This window comes from Macrobrachium rosenbergii, chromosome 2, assembly GCF_040412425.1.
Source record: "Macrobrachium rosenbergii isolate ZJJX-2024 chromosome 2, ASM4041242v1, whole genome shotgun sequence".
Taxonomy (NCBI): Eukaryota; Metazoa; Arthropoda; class Malacostraca; order Decapoda; family Palaemonidae; genus Macrobrachium; species Macrobrachium rosenbergii.
The window spans coordinates 61,598,864-61,616,445 of NC_089742.1; the positions used below are offsets into that span (position 1 = coordinate 61,598,864).

The 17,582-nt window shown below is 36.9% G+C and overlaps 1 protein-coding gene across 2 annotated transcripts in view; it reads right to left on the minus strand.

Moving 5' to 3' along the window:
- The window catches only part of LOC136847688 (uncharacterized), a 184,513-nt gene that overhangs the window by 113,673 nt on the left and 53,258 nt on the right, over positions 1–17,582 (minus strand). The window contains exon 4 of one of the 2 annotated variants that reach the window (XM_067119522.1): positions 16,395–16,604. The exons of the other annotated variant lie outside the window; for it this stretch is intronic. The gene's annotated coding sequence lies outside the window, so the exon portion shown is untranslated. The remainder of the gene's footprint in view (positions 1–16,394; positions 16,605–17,582) is intronic. 2 annotated transcript variants of the gene reach the window in all.

The following is a 17,582-nucleotide window of genomic DNA, read 5'->3' on the forward strand; positions in this document are numbered from 1 at the left end:
TGATTTGTGGTAAACAATACCACTCCTTTGCCCCCACCATTGAATGTTTTGGGGGGTCAGATAGTCGTTAAGGACACAGGGGTGAATCCAGGCTGTAGATAGGCTATTATCCTAACTCTTAAGTCCTTAACTATAAGACCTATTTTTCTTACGACCTTTCACTGGCTGTGAGACTGCTTTCAGATCGCCGATGTCCTGTGCTCCAAGCCAAACAACAAAGCGGACACGATGCCCTGAGAAATGGTCACGAGACACTCCTCATCTAACCACCACCGCGTCGAGTGGTAATTCTTTTTCGTCTCTCTGGGTTGGAGTGGAATGCAAGACTCTTGCAGCCAAACTTCGTCTAATGCTACGAGCTCTGCGCAGAAGGAAGCATTCGGTGCCATGCTGGTTTCTTCTTCTTCTCGTGAATTTCTCTCCATTTTCCGTATTTCCTACTTTTCATTCTCCTAACAAAGCCCCCTTCATTCAAATAAAACCTAACAGGCCTTCAGTTCAAATTAATTCAGTGGTCAGAATTAGATTACTCCCTCCATAGTGTTACCACGGGCTAATTAAATTCAACTGATCAACTCCTCCATTGTGCATAATTAAGTTCATGTGAGGGAAACTCATTCGGTTTTGAATGCTAACCAGGAATTCTCTTCCAGAACCTGTCATCCAGCCCCTCTGACAGTCTGTGTCCCTGCCTAGAACAAAACCCTAGCATATACATCTAACTGCCATCCTGCCAAGTGCCAGAGTCTTCTGATTAGCAGTCCGGGACACTAACCGGTTCCCCCTTGCTAGCCCTGTTGCGTTACAGCAAAAGTAAACAAAATCCATTAACCAGCAGCAACCTTCACGGTCAATTGCGTGTCAAACTATTTCAGGGCCGTAGCCTTTTATATTCAGCAATTTGCTACACAATGTCTAATTTTATTGCACACTGTATGTGCTTGCTTGCTGCACCATCAGCCTTTTCATCTTAATTTCCTGATTGCTTCATTGGTAAATAAATTCAGTTTAAAGTAAATAACTGGTTAATTTTCCCCCAACCATGGCGACCTCCAATTCTCTGTTTACTCAAATATGATATCAAGGTAAGTCAGTTTATCCATTCCATTTACCGCTTACATTCAGGGTGTTTTTTGTTGGTTTTCAAGACAGTAAATTAAAATAATCAAACCCCATTCTTACAACCGGCCCCAGAATGTAATAATATATATATATATATATACACATATATATATATATATATATATATATATATATATATATATATATATATATATATATATTATCAACTAAAAAATCCCCCTTCGGTAACATATATGAAAATATATTATTTCCGAGGTAGAGCGAATTGGATATTAAAGGACGTTTGTAGCTTTCTGATTGTATATGAATCACGGTGATGTGATAAATAGTCATATATAAATATATGTATACATAATATTCAAAACTGAGTAATCCTCTCCGGTGACTGCCAGGCATTAAGTTATCAAAGATATTAAGAGATATTACCGATAAACTGCCTGGCCTCCTTTCAAGAACTTTCACTGAACTTCCTCTTTCGGCACTCAGAAACACGACATGGGAATTAACGTTTAATTGGTCTTCAAAATTAACCACTTAATACTTTAATGGTTCCGTACTCTGATGTATATCGGCGGTTATCAAAATTATTTTTATTTCATTCAACGGATCCTCATCCACATTTCACTCTTTAACAATTTGTTGCCTAAGTCTATTTACACTAACGGAAAATTTACTCATGAAAACAAAGAAAAACTTGGGTTAAAATCAACTGATGCCTATGAAAATGATCAAGACGTAATATCAGCTTTTACAACAAATTGAAAATTTGCGGAGTCTGAATCCTTGTTTGTATAACAAATAAAATTTAGAGCTTAATATCCCCGTAGATATATAAAACATATTATATATGAATACTACAGATACAAGCATGACAGCCTTAAAATATAGCCTCCTGTACTCTCACTTTCAATAGCCTTTACATTCTTTACACTGAATACAATTTAAAAACCGAATAATCGATATTCTTTTAGTTCAAATGTCTAATTCAGTCCTTCCAAGCAAGGAAATACAAAACGAGTTCTTGGTTAAAAAATTAGACTAAAAATATGCAAATACGCTTGATTTCAAGTGATTCGTTGTTGAAGGTCTTGTGCAACATTCTCATGTGCCTTTCCAAGGATAAATCATCAACGTTACTAAAATCACATAAATTTAGCTTGAAGACATATCCTAACAGTTGTCTTTTCCCGAAATAAGCTTTAAAACTGGCTGAATCACCTCTGACGAGCGTTGCCTCGAACAATGTTTATATTAAAATTAATATCAATAAACCTTTCAAATTTATGGAAAGCAGGTCCCCTTGTGGGGGGGGGGCGGGTTTCAACAACACATGATAGTCCCCAGTACCTGTTGGCTACACTATCACTATCGCCCAGCCCGGATTGCCAAGCAAGCCTCTCAGCTCTCATCGAGACGAGAGGTAAAAATCATTAGTCGAAATGGCGGTGTCATTGGTCGGCGTTTATCTCCGGGCCAAACTTGATCATGTCTCCTTAGTAGGTTAAGAAACGAAGAGAGACTCGTTCTGCCACCGGATATTAAGAGATGGAATCCCCGTTTGGTTTTTTGTTACCCAGCAAAGTTTTGAAGAAATACTGAACCATAACTTTATGTGAGGAGGCACTAAGTATATAAGTTTATACAGTAATATATAATATATATATATATATATATATATATATATATATATATATGTACATATATATATATATATATATATATATATATGTATATATATATATATATATATATATATATATATATATATATATATATATATATATTATATATATATATATACTATATATATATATATTATAATGCTTTACACACTTACACACACACACACACACACACACACACACACATACACACATACATATATATATATATATATATATATATATATATATATATATATATATATATATATATATATATAAATTCCTCATTGGACGGTTGGTATCGTTTTCTCGGCTTGCACTCCGCTGGTCCGCGATTGATTCTCCGACTGGCCAATGAAGAATTAGAGAAATTAATTTCTGGTGATAGAAATTCATTTCTCGTTATAATGTGGTTCGGATTCCACAATAAGCTGTAGGTCCCGTTTCTAAGTAACCATTGGTTCTTAGCCACGTAAAATAAATCTAATCCTTCGGGCCAGCCCTAGGAGAGCTGTTAATCAGCTAAGTGGTCTGGTTCAATTAAGGTATACTTAACTTATACATATATATATATATATATATATATATATATATATATATATATATATATATATATTATATATATATTTATATATATATATATATATATATATATATACATATACATATACATATAAATTTACTGAATTAACATTTTGCATACATTCTCTTTCCTGTTCATATGTTGTAGTTTTGATCAATAACCAATCTGATTATCCCATGACATCACCGATGACATGACCGTGAGAGCTCGGAAATCTCTAATCATTACATGACAAAGCTTATTATATATTACAGTAAGATTGTGAAATTACCAATTCATCTGGGAATATTTGATACCAGAGGGGCTAGTACTAAACACGGCGAAACAGTGATTCATGTACACTGTTTCGCTGTTTAGTACTATAGCCCCTCGGGGATCAAATGAAGAATCGCTGTTTCGCCGTGTTTAGTACTAGCCCTCAGGGATCAAATGTCCCGAAGTGAATTGGTGATTTCACGAATTCCCTAAAAATGTCAGGGATTTCGTGAAATCCCTGGTTTCACAGTCTTTCTGTAACATATATACTGGCTCAGTCGTACTACCGAGTCATGAATGAACCACCTTTGCAGTTTAAGCCGCTTCATAGGCCTAACCAGAATCATTCACAGCAGCTCGTCGAAAACCCTACATAAATTGTGCTATTCACCCCTGTCTTTAGTAAGTATTCTCAGTCCCAGCATATTAATGCCTTTCCTTTCCGATGTCCCTTTGACTTCATATACCCTACCTTTTCTCAGTCTAACTCTCTTCCTTCCTCCTACTATTTCTGAATTATACACCCTTTCAGCAACTTATAATCTCCCGTTCTTTCAACACTACTCAACCATCTCAAAATACTCTGATCCATTCTTTCAACGAATCGTTCGTTCTCATTCAACATCCGGCATGCTATCTTTCTTACTTCACCTATTCTACAAATCCATTCTTCCCTCATCCTACCAACATCTATAATATTTACTCCCAAAATACTTATACAAATCAACTAATTCCATTTTTCCACCATCCATATTAACATTTATGTTCCATGTGAATATAAAAAAAATGTCACGGTGTAGGTGTCATGCACATATACACACACATATATATTTTACATATAATATATATATATATATATATTTTATATATATATATATATATATATATATATATATATATATATATATATACATATACATATATATATATATAGGTTGACAGAGATCAACATATTATATATATATATATATATATATATATATATATATATATATATATATATATATATATATATACAGGGAGACTGAGAGATCACCATAGGCCACTTCCCCTAATGGAGGAAGGGAGGTGGCTCCTGACAAAAACCGATAGTCACTATCATATTCATATATTCATATATTACTGAAAATTGTAGATGAACCCTCAGTGCAGACAACCTCCACAATATTAGGTGCTCCTTTCTGGTACCTCTTTTATATCATATAACAAAGCATCTTTTAAATCTCAGTCAATCATCTCCATAGTTTCAACGTTTTTGCAGTCCTAAAAATGGCCTCCAGGAGCAATCCCTCCGGTTTTCATTTAGCATTTATTGGGACGAGATTGATAGCCCCAACCCCAGGGACGGAGTCTGACATTTCTTAGTGGTGAATCATCCAAGTAATCACCAGTTCCATTATTGCTTAACGTCCAGTTTGACGAGCGTGTCATTATCTTGACCCAATCAAACTGCGGCCTCGATACCGGGTGTGGAATGGACGATATAGTCACAATTTCTAAAAGTCACTATGCCTCTGCTTACCTAAGCAATGATTCTTGTGCCTTGTGTTCGATCGTATTGAGGGCTGCAGCAAAGAGAAAAGGTCTGTGAATCACTTAAGAATCTTAACTGGTTTCAGTAAGGTTGGATAAGGTTTACATACTTGAGGTCCTCCCGTTTTGATGATATATTTTGAGGGAGAAATGATCGCCAACGCTCTCTCTCTCTCTCTCAACCAAAACTGCGACTCACACGGTCGACAAAATAAAATTATGCAATTTGCTGCTTAATTAAGCAGAAGCACACTGGATTTTAGGGAAAGCGCTCATAACGTCAATCGCCCCCGGTTAGAGAATCGAGCACTATAGTCACTGAGTTTGAGGTGTGTGTGTATTTTCACAGCCACAAGAGAGAGAGAGAGAGAGAGAGAGAGAGAGAGAGAGAGAGAGAGAGAGAGAGAGAGAGAGAGAGAGAGACCCTTTCTATGTGGACAAACATACACACCAGTGACGCATGGGACTTCCTGGTCTTTTAATAAAAATCCTGAGATAATATCTCTTATCTATACAAGATATAGATATAAAGACATAGATATAGATATATGCACACACATTATATATATATATATATATATATATATATATATATATATATATATATATATATATATATATATATATATATATATAAAAATATATATATAAAAATATAAATATATAATTAAAAAATATAAACATACAATAAGGCGATAAATATATTCGCCCCCCAAAATTAGGAACAATAATTATTCTAAATTAAGAGAAAAACGTTCCACGACTGGAATTGCCGAATGAATTATTGTTTGAATGAGAATCAAGCTATAAAGCAAACACTGGTGCACTTCACCCATTCAGCTCTTGTGATAGCTAAAGACGAAGTTGGAGTTGTTGAACAGCAAGATAAGGAGATCTATACAATAACTGAGACGAGTGCAAGGATGTAAAGTGGAACTGGGAGAACTTCCACCACCCCAGTTGCGCCTAGAAGTAATAATCACGTTGGACAGCAAGACTGAAGAAAGAACGAGGGAATACCTGGTAAGTAAAAGGCTAAGAAGTGGGTGCAGCTAGGGGCAGAAGAGACGCTACAAAAACCCTTCGGTGATGCCTACAGTGCACCACGGGAGTCGTGAGGATTACTGAGGGACCACCAGCCCCCAGCGGAGAAACTGCTGTTTGCTAAACCTTCTGGGATCTCGAATATGTAAGTTATAAACGCCAAACTTCAGGTCTTCTAAAGACAATACAGTTACTGAGATTAAAAAAGTCAATAAAATCCAAGAATAAATAACAACATAACTCACAAGTAAATAGATTCAAACAGAATTTGCCGAGAGCGCAACAGACATCCGTATGTTTTTATAAATGATACAAATCAGCAAAAACTTTGACACACCACTCTGACAAGACATCACTCATCAAGAACGAGGTATACCGAAGAAAAGTGACCAAGAAATCTAAATCTGATTCCATGAATAACAAACTGTCAGTTATCGAGGCGACCCAGCCCAACCAATCTGCATTTTCCAGACAAAAACCCAGAAACTGTGACCGTGACCTAGATTATTCAATACCTCATGCCTTTACGGGCATTCCATGACCATACCCAACTTACCAAATCCGGGGAGGAATGGGTCCTTACCTTTGCTGTCCTTGTTAACAGGCGCGGTTCCTAACCACAAGCCTACCTTTGCGAAGTTTTAAAACTGTCTTCTTATTGTCGTTTAACATGCCTTTTTAATACCAGGAAGAGGACAGGGAAATCTCATAACTTTATCGTTTCGGAAGCAGAGGAGAGAGACAGACAGACAGAGAACAAAATCAACAGAAAAAGTAATTTTCATCATTTTAACATGTTTTAGAAGAAGAAGCATATTAACTGAACGAGAGAGAGAGAGAGAGAGAGAGAGAGAGAGAGAGAGAGAGAGAGAGAGAGAGAGAGAGAGAGAGAGAGCATAACAAACGGAAAGTAATTTTTATTGCTTTTAAATGAAGTCTTAGGAGGAGCAGATTAACTGAAGAGAGAGAGAGAGAGAGAGAGAGAGAGAGAGAGAGAGAGAGAGAGAGAGAGAGAGAGAGAGCAAAACCAACGGGAAAAAGTCTTATTCATCACTTAAACATGTCATCTAAGGAGGAGCAAATTAACTGAACGCGCGCGCGCGCGCGCGTGCGAGAGAGAGAGAGAGAGAGAGAGAGAGAGAACGACCAGGTTTTTGGGCTGGCCAGTAAAGGTATGCATTCAAAGACTATCGAGGCGCCCGATCACATTAGTTAGGATAAAAAAAAGAGCGACACATCGGCCACAGACGCCTTCATTAATTACTGAGGTAAAGGAAGCTGTGGTTTCTCGACACCCACCGCAGCTTCTTTGGGCTAAGACGCGCCTTCTCTTCATACCGTTAAAAGAAAACCAAAGATACCTAATTATAAGCCCGAGCGATATTTCTCTCTTGGCAGCAGATCGGGACATTTCAGTTTCAAGACTGAAGGATATTACAAAATAGAGCACAATGAATCCATATCTTAAGACAGTGACGTTTTAGTTTTCTGAAAAGAAAACTATTGTGCCGGCTTTGTCAGTCTGTCCGCACTTTTTTTTGTCCGCCCTCACATCTTAAAAACCACTGAGGCTAGAGGGATGCAAATTGGTATGTTGATCATCCACCCTCCATTCATCAAACATACCAAATTACAGCCGTCTAGCCTTAGTGGTTTTTATTTAACTTAAGATTAAAGTTAGCCATGATCGTGCGTCTGGCACCCCTGTAGGTGCCAACAACACATGCCACCGCCGGGCCGTGGCTGAAAGTTTCATGGGCCGCGGCTGAGAGTTTCATGGGTCGCGGCTGAGAGTTTCATGGACCATGGCTTAGAGGTTCATACAGCATTATACACTGTACAGGAAACTTAATTGCGGCGAAGAAACTTCGGCGCATTTTTTACTTGTTTATAATTATTACTATTCGGCACCGAGCTTCCGATACCAAAACATACATGCACATAACCATCCATAAGCAATTACTTTCTTAAACCAGAGAATACCTTCACTTAATTAAAACGAATGTAATTACAGTGACATTAGAGCTATATTGTCTTAATATATGTTAATCAGTCTTCCATCATCCGACAGCACACTAATTAACTGCCGTAAGAGGGTCACATTTATATGCATGACACGCCTGTAATTAATGAGAAGAACCGATGGTTATTTCTTGCAAGAGCAACAACAGCTGCCAAAGGGATCACGCGCCATAAAAAAAAGTCTCTCTCATTTTCCATCATTAACTTTCCCTTTTTTTGTTTCTCTCGCTGCACTGCCACTTACTGCACAAAATCAGTCTATCAGTAATCTATGAAGCTCTCTCAGTTTGATATATAACTCACGGTTGACGATGAAACCCTCTTTCTTTGTCTCTCTCTCTCTCTCTCTCTCTCTCTCTCTCTTCTTAACCCATCCACCTCTCTTATTGCGATACAGTATATTCTTCTTCTCCCAAGGGTTGCTGCCTGACATTGAACTTCTGTCGCGAGATAACCCAGATGACCACAGATGCTGCTGCCGAGACGCACATGGCGCCGTGATTCGGAAGCTTTCTAATGACTGCGTCAGGAACAAAGAGTGCGTTTCCACGACATGCTGCCGTCGGCTTTCTATGAAGAGATCACTTTAAGAACAATGTCTTCATTTGCGATGGTTGCTTGAATTTACAGCGATGACTTTCTTCATAAGTAGGTCTAATTTACACACGCCTCTACAAATGCGTCTAATACAAATCAGACTTAAAGCACTGTACTGAAAAATGATGGTCACTGCCGTACGTCAGATACGGGCTTCCAACTACTTCTATATATCTACAGACTAAAATGATAAAAGAATTAATTTCCTACGCCAAGAATCATGATTTAACCATGCAATCGCTCTCTTCTTGAGATGCAAATTCAGTAACCTAATAGTAACTAAATAGAATCCCAGTTTCGCATATCAATAACGTTCTTCAATAATAGTGATACAATTACGATACATTTAGTTTGAATACTTTTATGAATGATTCTTCTTTCTTCAGAATATTCTTGGTTACGAACGTTACACGATATCTGAATCCATGTTGAGGAATAACAGAATTTCTTTGAATACTCTTATTAGGAATGATTCTTGATTAAAAATTATATATGTCCTATGAATAACTTTAGTGAAGGACGATATATTTGCTTTAATATTTTTAATAAAGAAACGAATTGTAAGTTCTCTCAAATCAACATTAGTATTGAGCAAGTATCAACACGACAGATTAACACAAGAATTCCACTGTTTTTGACAGACATCCTTTATGTGCAATTTCAAACGCTTTGTGCGACAGAAACTTAACTTTTCTGGGTTTGCACTATGCTCTTATTATTGACATTAACACACTGTATTGTTACCCCAAAGCATCGTTTGCTGATTTCTTTGACATTATTTCATTGTTTTGCGTTTCCCGTTTTTACACTGTATTAGTGGGTTTTACATTTCCCCATGCGGAAATTCCGTTCTGTTAACGCTTGCGTATGAAGTTATGGCATTTATGATTAGTTTCATAAGAATATGCATTGCTTACCCATGAATGGAGTTGTAAAATAAAGGTTAATTGGAGATTCACATAAATTTATCATTCAGCTAGCTTTACCTTCAGTTCATAAAAACTACAAATACTTTAAAATTCTAAAAAATGCACAAAAATGTAATGGAGAGAGAGAGAGAGAGAGAGAGAGAGAGAGAGAGAGATTTGCCACCGGATAAGAAGAGAGAGAGAGAGAGAGAAAGAAACCGAGTAAACTCTACTTTCAAACCTTACATCTATTTTTGGATGGAAGTCCCTTTCTCCTTCATCGCAGCTGGTTAATGAAACTCATTTCGGAAAATGTTTATTCACCTGAAGGAGGATCACTGAAGGAGCGCTCTTTGGGCATAGCTGAGAAAGTCGGCGTCAGCTGGCCGAGACTGACATAAGAGAACTAATCGAAAAGGGAATCAGTTCCGAGTATAACTTCACTGGAAAACAAAAGCTGACGGCAATGCGTTTACTCTGTGGAAATGTGGAATGCCCGTGTTTGGAACTCACTCAATACTTCGGTTTTCCTTGACGCTTAAAACCCTATTTCTCTTTGCCCGCCCCCCCTCTTTTTTGAAGCTGTCTTAGAAATAAAAGACAACTAAATAAAGGAATCGGGGGAGTAATCTCAATGACAGATTCATTAAACCGAATGAATCAAAGATAGACCAAAGAAGACACTTTGAAATGGTCTTCATATGCAGACAAAATTGCAATTAATTCAATTTCTTAAATTAGGGTTTTATATCGAAATGCACTCCTGAACACATTTCATACAAATTATAAAACAATCCGTATTTACACCGACCTTCCATCACTGGAAAATATCAGCATTTCGACAGACAGCGTTTAATAAGATTAGAAATCACAACAAAGAAAATATAAAAATCGACACAACGGGCATTAACAACAAAGTTTTTGTTACATTAGGAAAGTAAATATCGATGGTGAAGCTGTTACAAAGGAAATAAGGGGGTGACATATATTTCATTTACCTGCGAAACATTTTTTATTTTTGTACATACTTGTAAACCCATACCGTAAAAAATGACACAAGTCAAGACCCTATGGACACTAGAGACGTCTTGGGTCAAGGAAAGACAGGGGCTAGCAACCTCATCCCTAGAAACTTTCCAGAAATCGGAAGGCTCTACCCTACTAGCACCAGCTCCTCTAAAAGGATAAAAGACTTAGAGGGGAATAAAAATAAAGTAAATAACCTGGTAATACCATGGGGGTAATTATATTCAATAGCAAAGTCCACTGCCGGCAACAAGCAGCTTCAGAGAGGCAACCTAATGTCCATATCTAGGCCAGGCTTCAGGTGAAAATAGGTAAAGCAATAGGGAAGGAAAAAAAGACTGGGACTTAAACCTTCAAAAAACAAGACTGCTCCTCAAGGACATCAGTTGTGATTTTGGAAAATGGAAGCAGGATAAGAATTACAGACCAACTGGCTATTACATTTATTTAGCTTATATAGGGCATCAATGAATGGTCTTCAAAATAAATAAGGGAATTCATTAATACATTTTCTGAATAGGGTTTTCAACTTTTATTTTCACTGAAAACACGAAACAATTTCATTCCGGAAATTCTTCAGTGACTTTCCAAGCTCCTAAATCATGATATTCAGACAGGATAAAGATTTTGAGTCACGTCATCGTAAGCTGTCACTGACTCAACAAGAAGGTATTACGCAAAAAATAACATCTGTGTGCTATAATTACATAATAATGCAATAACAAATCTTTCATATTGCCAAAAGGTTATGGAATGGAATGGAATATAGTTTAGGCCAAAGACCAAGCACTGGGACCTTTGAGGTCATTAAGCGCTGGAAAGGAAATTGAGAGTAGGTAGGTTTGAAAGGTGTAATAGGAGGAAAACCTCGCAATTGCACTATGAAATAACTGTTACGAGAAGGTGGATAGAAAGATGGAAGAAAGATAATATGAATAGAGGTACAGTAAAAGGAATGAAAGGGGTTGCAGCTAGGGGCCGAAGGGAAGCTGCGAAGAACCCTTAGTAATGCCTACAGTGCACCACATGAGGTGCACTGACGACACCACCCACCTACGGGGTCAAAAGATTATGTACATACAATTATTTCATCACAAAAACAAAAAATTCTATTTACAGAAATTATTCTTCATTGCAAAATGATGTATCATAAGCTAGAATTTTAGTAAGACGCATTTGCCAAAATTATCGATACCTGGAAGGAAGACGGCGTTTACATGAATCACAGAATTGAAATCATTCACTCGTCAAAGTCAGTAAACGACTGAGCTGTATTCAGTCCATCTGCAATTCGTTATAACGCTTAACATCACGTAAAAATTATTCATTAAAAACAAGCGACAGATCTATTTTGAATGACAATGACGATAATTATTATACTAAACATTACATCTGTACAACTCGTGATGTATCATTGAAACCGTATCCGAAAAAACAAAAACGCAAACCTGGTGTATTTTCTAATGGAAAAAACCAGCGTGGTCTGTTTATATGACGTCAGTACGTGTGACACCCGTCTGCACTATCAAATCTGTCAGTCACTTCTGACCGGGCCATCCTTTGGCCAATCATGCAGGAAGCCCGTAGAATCTCGAGCCTTGGACTTGAAAGAAAGGGAACTCAAAACCCGTCCGCACCAGGAATGCGTTTTAAAGGTCGGTCTATATTATGTAGGCCACTAAATAACTAGCCTTCCCTTCCCCCCAACTCGCCGGGGATCCCACACAACCTCCCACATTCTGGAAGTACCATCCCCTGAATCCCCACTTTCAACCACACAACCCTGGGGATGAGGAGTTGCTGGAAACCATTTGAAAGGGGGGGAGGGGAAGGGGGGAGAGGGGGTTGGGGGAAGGCGCGGCGGTGTGCCTTTAGAATCTGGTCCACTAACCGACATAATAGTGGAGTGGCGTGTAGACCAAAATGGTGTACCAACTCATGAACGAGACATGAAATTTTCACAGGACATGTGGTTAACACTAATCCTGGGGAGTATGCCGAGATAGACGGGAAATGTTTAAGCACAATGTAACTTGGATGGATATACAAAAGCTTCATACATGGAACATATAGTCCTATGTGTTGTCATTCAAATACATATATATATTATTCAAGAACATTAATACGCCGTTTCCTGATTCACCGAGACCGATCACTGAAATTTCAAAGCAAACTGCATTGCCACACTTCACGACGCAACCTAAAATCGACGCTTAAAAACTACTAAATCTAGTGAGTCTAGTTTGAGTAGCAACAGATCACATATATATATATATATATATATATATATATATATATATATATATATATATATATATATTAGACTGGTACCAGAGAAAATAAAAAGGCCTACAAGGAAAACAGCAGAGGAATAAATAATACGAGTAAACCATGAGTACAAAACAAAAAAAAATCTAACATCCTTGACAGGTTTAACTTGCCTGCGCAGCTGAAAAAGCTTGAACATTTACGAACAAAATAGGGATATTCTGAAAAGCTGCACCTGTGAAATGCTTTGAACCATCTTTTTTCAGTGTAATCTTGCAGGTAAAGGTCATGGCCTTTTGGTTTGTTCCACAACAATTTCTATTCAACATGACAGATTTATGAAATTTAGGCTGTCAAGCCAAGCACCGGGCACTTTCGGTCATTCAGCGCTGAAGACAGTGAAAAGATAGTTAAAATGGTTGAACAGGAAGACAGAGAGCCAGATAATAAATGAAATAAAATACATGGATCTATAAATGGCACTGTGAGAAAACCCACAGTTGCACTAAGGTATCAGTCAGAGGTGTTCGACAGCAAGACTGAAGTAAAAGGCTGAAAACTGGATGCAGCTAGAGGCCGAAGGGACGCAGCAAACGCCATTTAGTAATGCCTACAGGTACAACGTTAATTGTAAAAAAAAGCAATAAGCGCTAAGGAATCTATGTAATAAAGATGCAATGGGAGTCAAGATAGTCTATGAGTCATAATGTATGTTCGGAATAGCTGTCGTCCTGTCCGGAGTCGGCCTCTCTTATCATTCGCCCTTTTCTAAGTACGCTGAATAAAGGTACCTCTGTCCGAGTTTCGGGATAGCACCTAACGTCCCTAGGGTGGGGACTTGCCGTATAGGGCCTCTTTTATATGTCTCACTTTTCACGGTAAGGCTACACTGATAACAATAGTTGCCACCTGTTGAAAATTACATAACGGAGAAAATTACATTCTACATAAATTCCAAAAATACAAATCATCATGCCGTAATTGAGGAGGAACCCAAAGTAAGTTTTCAGACGACTTAAGAGCCAAATCTGGCCATATTGCAGCATTGGCTTGAGGAAAACTTTCCTTTGTTACCTAACTTTATCTAGGACCACGGTGATACAAGTAGTTAAGCCTAGTTTTAATCCGGGTTAAGTAAGATTTTTACGTTAGTTACTTTTTCCCGACTACAAAAACATTATTCTTTGCCTGGGTTTTGTCTACAGAAACCCTATTTACATACTATAAAGCACAGCCAAATAAGCTTGTACCGTTTCCTTGATTTTGTCCATGATGATTGAAGCTGCATTTCAGTGGCTAGAGGAATGCGAGCAAGCGCATTCGTCTTTCGTTTTCACATCTCTCCTCGATGATTATTAGAATATTACGCATGATGACGACCTGCGGTGCAATTGTTACTGATTTATTTAAATATTTGAGAGTACTTGTGATGGATGACAAGGGGGAATATATGAAGGGATAAATGAGCCAATTCTCCTTTATGGAAGTGAAGCGTGGATGTTAAAGGAAAATAACAGAAAGTTGATGCGGATAACAGAAAGTTGATGCGGATGAGATGAATCCTTTGTCAAGCCATTAAAGATGAATTCATGGGATGACAACTGTGGATATGGTGGATATACATTATTGTAATAGTGATGAAAAGGTTAACATCAGTGAAAGGATGCATCAGAGTATTCCGAGATAGACTGGTCATGTATAACGAATGGACGAGGATAGGTTGTTGGAAAGTGTGTATAATTTAAAAGCATTAGTGAATATGATGATGAAAGAAATATCTCCAAAGGTTGGATGGGTGCTGTGAAAGAGGCACCAGAAAGGAAGGGCTTTCATACTCAGGAAGCTCAAGCACATGCAATTTAAGTGTGATGTAGGGGGCTTCGATGTTCGGCTGATGACCATTCTGGGTAGATATGTTAAGCAGCTAATATAGTAGTCTGACTGCACAGAGGGTTTCTCCAAAACTCTGCTGTTAAAAGTGAGAGCATGGCATTGAATGCTACTATCCTTCTTTAAAGGAAACGGTTTGATCATATATAATTATATATATATATATATATATATATATATATATATATATATATTATATATATATATATATATATATATATATATATATATATATATATATATATATATATATATAATATATATATATATATATATATATGTGTGTGTGTGTATACACATACATACAGTGTGTGTGTCTGTGTGTGCGCGGATGCTTAAGCCCAATAAATCCCTCAAAAATAAGCGGGAAAGTAAATGAATAAACACGACGATTACCGGCGCATGAAAAAATACCATGTTTGCGTAAGTCTCTGTAATTCAAAGCTACAACTGCATTCCACAAAACATGACGTTAAAGCATTGCATAATAAGCCAGGAAGAAATTACCCAGTTTTTTCCATTTTCTTTTCTTTTCTCAGATGATGATGATGATGATGATGATGATGATGATGATGATGATGATGGCGGCAACAATAGGTTTCGTGGAGAAAACCGGATCTCTGTCAGATGTGTCAGATGAAGAACTCGGTCCAAGGTCTTCATAATTTTTAATGGCTTTTACTTTTCTCTCTCTCTCCTCTGCATATTCACCTACCTCCCTCAATTAATGTATTATACAAATACACACACACACATATATAATATATATATATATATATATATATATATATACTGTATGTGTATATATATTAAATTCTTGAAATCACCAGATGTGCCACGGATAAAAAAAATCAACAGTGGGTTACAAATAGTGCTTCGTTTTCCTTGCATTTACATCACGCGTCCTGATGATTTCAAGCCTTTTAATCTATCTATCTATCTATATACATATACATATAAATATATATATATATATATATATATATATATATATATATATATATATATATATATATATATATATATATATATATATATATATATATATATATGTATATATATATATATATATATATATATAGCTATATATATATATATAGCTCAAAACACTGCAAACATACAGTACATACAAACTTACCTCTCCCTTCCGCTCTCTATCTCTTAAACGCAATCGCAATAAAACAAGTCTCTCCTCCTCAAAGGCATTCAATTACATGCATATACAGTATCTCTCAAAACGCACTTACAAACACGCAAACACCTCACTTTTTCGCTCTCTCAAACGCACGCACAAAGAAACATACATCACTCTCTCTCTCTCTCTCTCTCTAACGCAATCAAACACGCACAGCTATCTCTCTGTCCTTGTCTCAAACGTACTCACAAACACAATACATAGCTCCATTCTTCTCTAACGCACTCTCAAACAGACATCTCCCCCGCTCTCTGAAACGTACTTAAACATACATACACACACGCACATACATCTCTCTCAAAAACATTCACACATACCATCCTTACCTCTCTTTAAAGTCCACACAAACATGACAGCAACAGGCGAACCCAAGGAGCTTCATATGTTTGCGTTATCTTCTTCTGCATTTTCTCTCGGAACAAACATCTACTAAACTCGTTCCGTTCCTTCGGCGTAATAAGAACCGAACTCGCCTAAGTCCAAGAAGGTCCAGTTTTTGCCCATTAAGTCGACTGGACATCACGGTCAAGGTCGTACTCGAAACGAGAGACAAAAAATCAATTTAGGGAAAAACCTGTTACACTCGATTTGGTTTTTTGAAGCTATTTTTTTTCCTGAAAAAAAATTCATTACATAACCGAGATTTTCTTTTAAAGCGAGCTTCCTGTTTAAATGGCATGCTCTGAGAGAAGCTAATATAGTGTGTTTACCATCAAATTTTGCGACAGGTTTGTATACTAAAGGTCACAATATATGCCTACGTATTTAGTGAAAAATGCGATCTACCTTTCATAATAAAAGAAAAAAATGTGACATCTTATCTATGAAAAGCTTACGGGATAAATTAATCATTTATAGCCGATAGAGAAACTGACAAACAGATAACTAAATCTGAATATAATACAAAATTACAACGAAATTTCGAGTGGTTCAGTTATCATTTTCGTCCAGATCATTTAGTCTTTAAACGCAGGAAAGACGGCAGTTAACAAATTGTGAACGGATAACCGTTACAAGTGAAAATTCTATGGCCCTTTCTACCCGTGTTTCGCTGAACATTAGTGTACTGCATGTGATGATGATGATGCATTATTATTATTATTATTATTATTATTATTATTATTATTATTATTATTATTATTATTATTATTATTATTATTGTTATTTTTATTATTATTATTATTGATTTTCACGATACGCTTTGTAGACCTGCTTGATAAACTGAATTTGAACTATCATCATTAGTGCACGTCCCTCAAAAATTGTAGGAAACTAAATAACACTGCTTCTGCAACTCACTTAACATGAATCAAGTACATCATGCACTTTAAAGTTGTTGTGTATGTTCAATTAGACCTGAATATTAAAATACAATTAATTTCTCATTTAAAAAGGGTCGCGCCCACTAATTCCTTCCTAATACACCCATGCACTCTCTCCTTTCAACTGTAACTCACGCCATGTGGCCATCCATCGTGGCCCTCCATTGCGGCTACGGGGATTTACTGACTGGT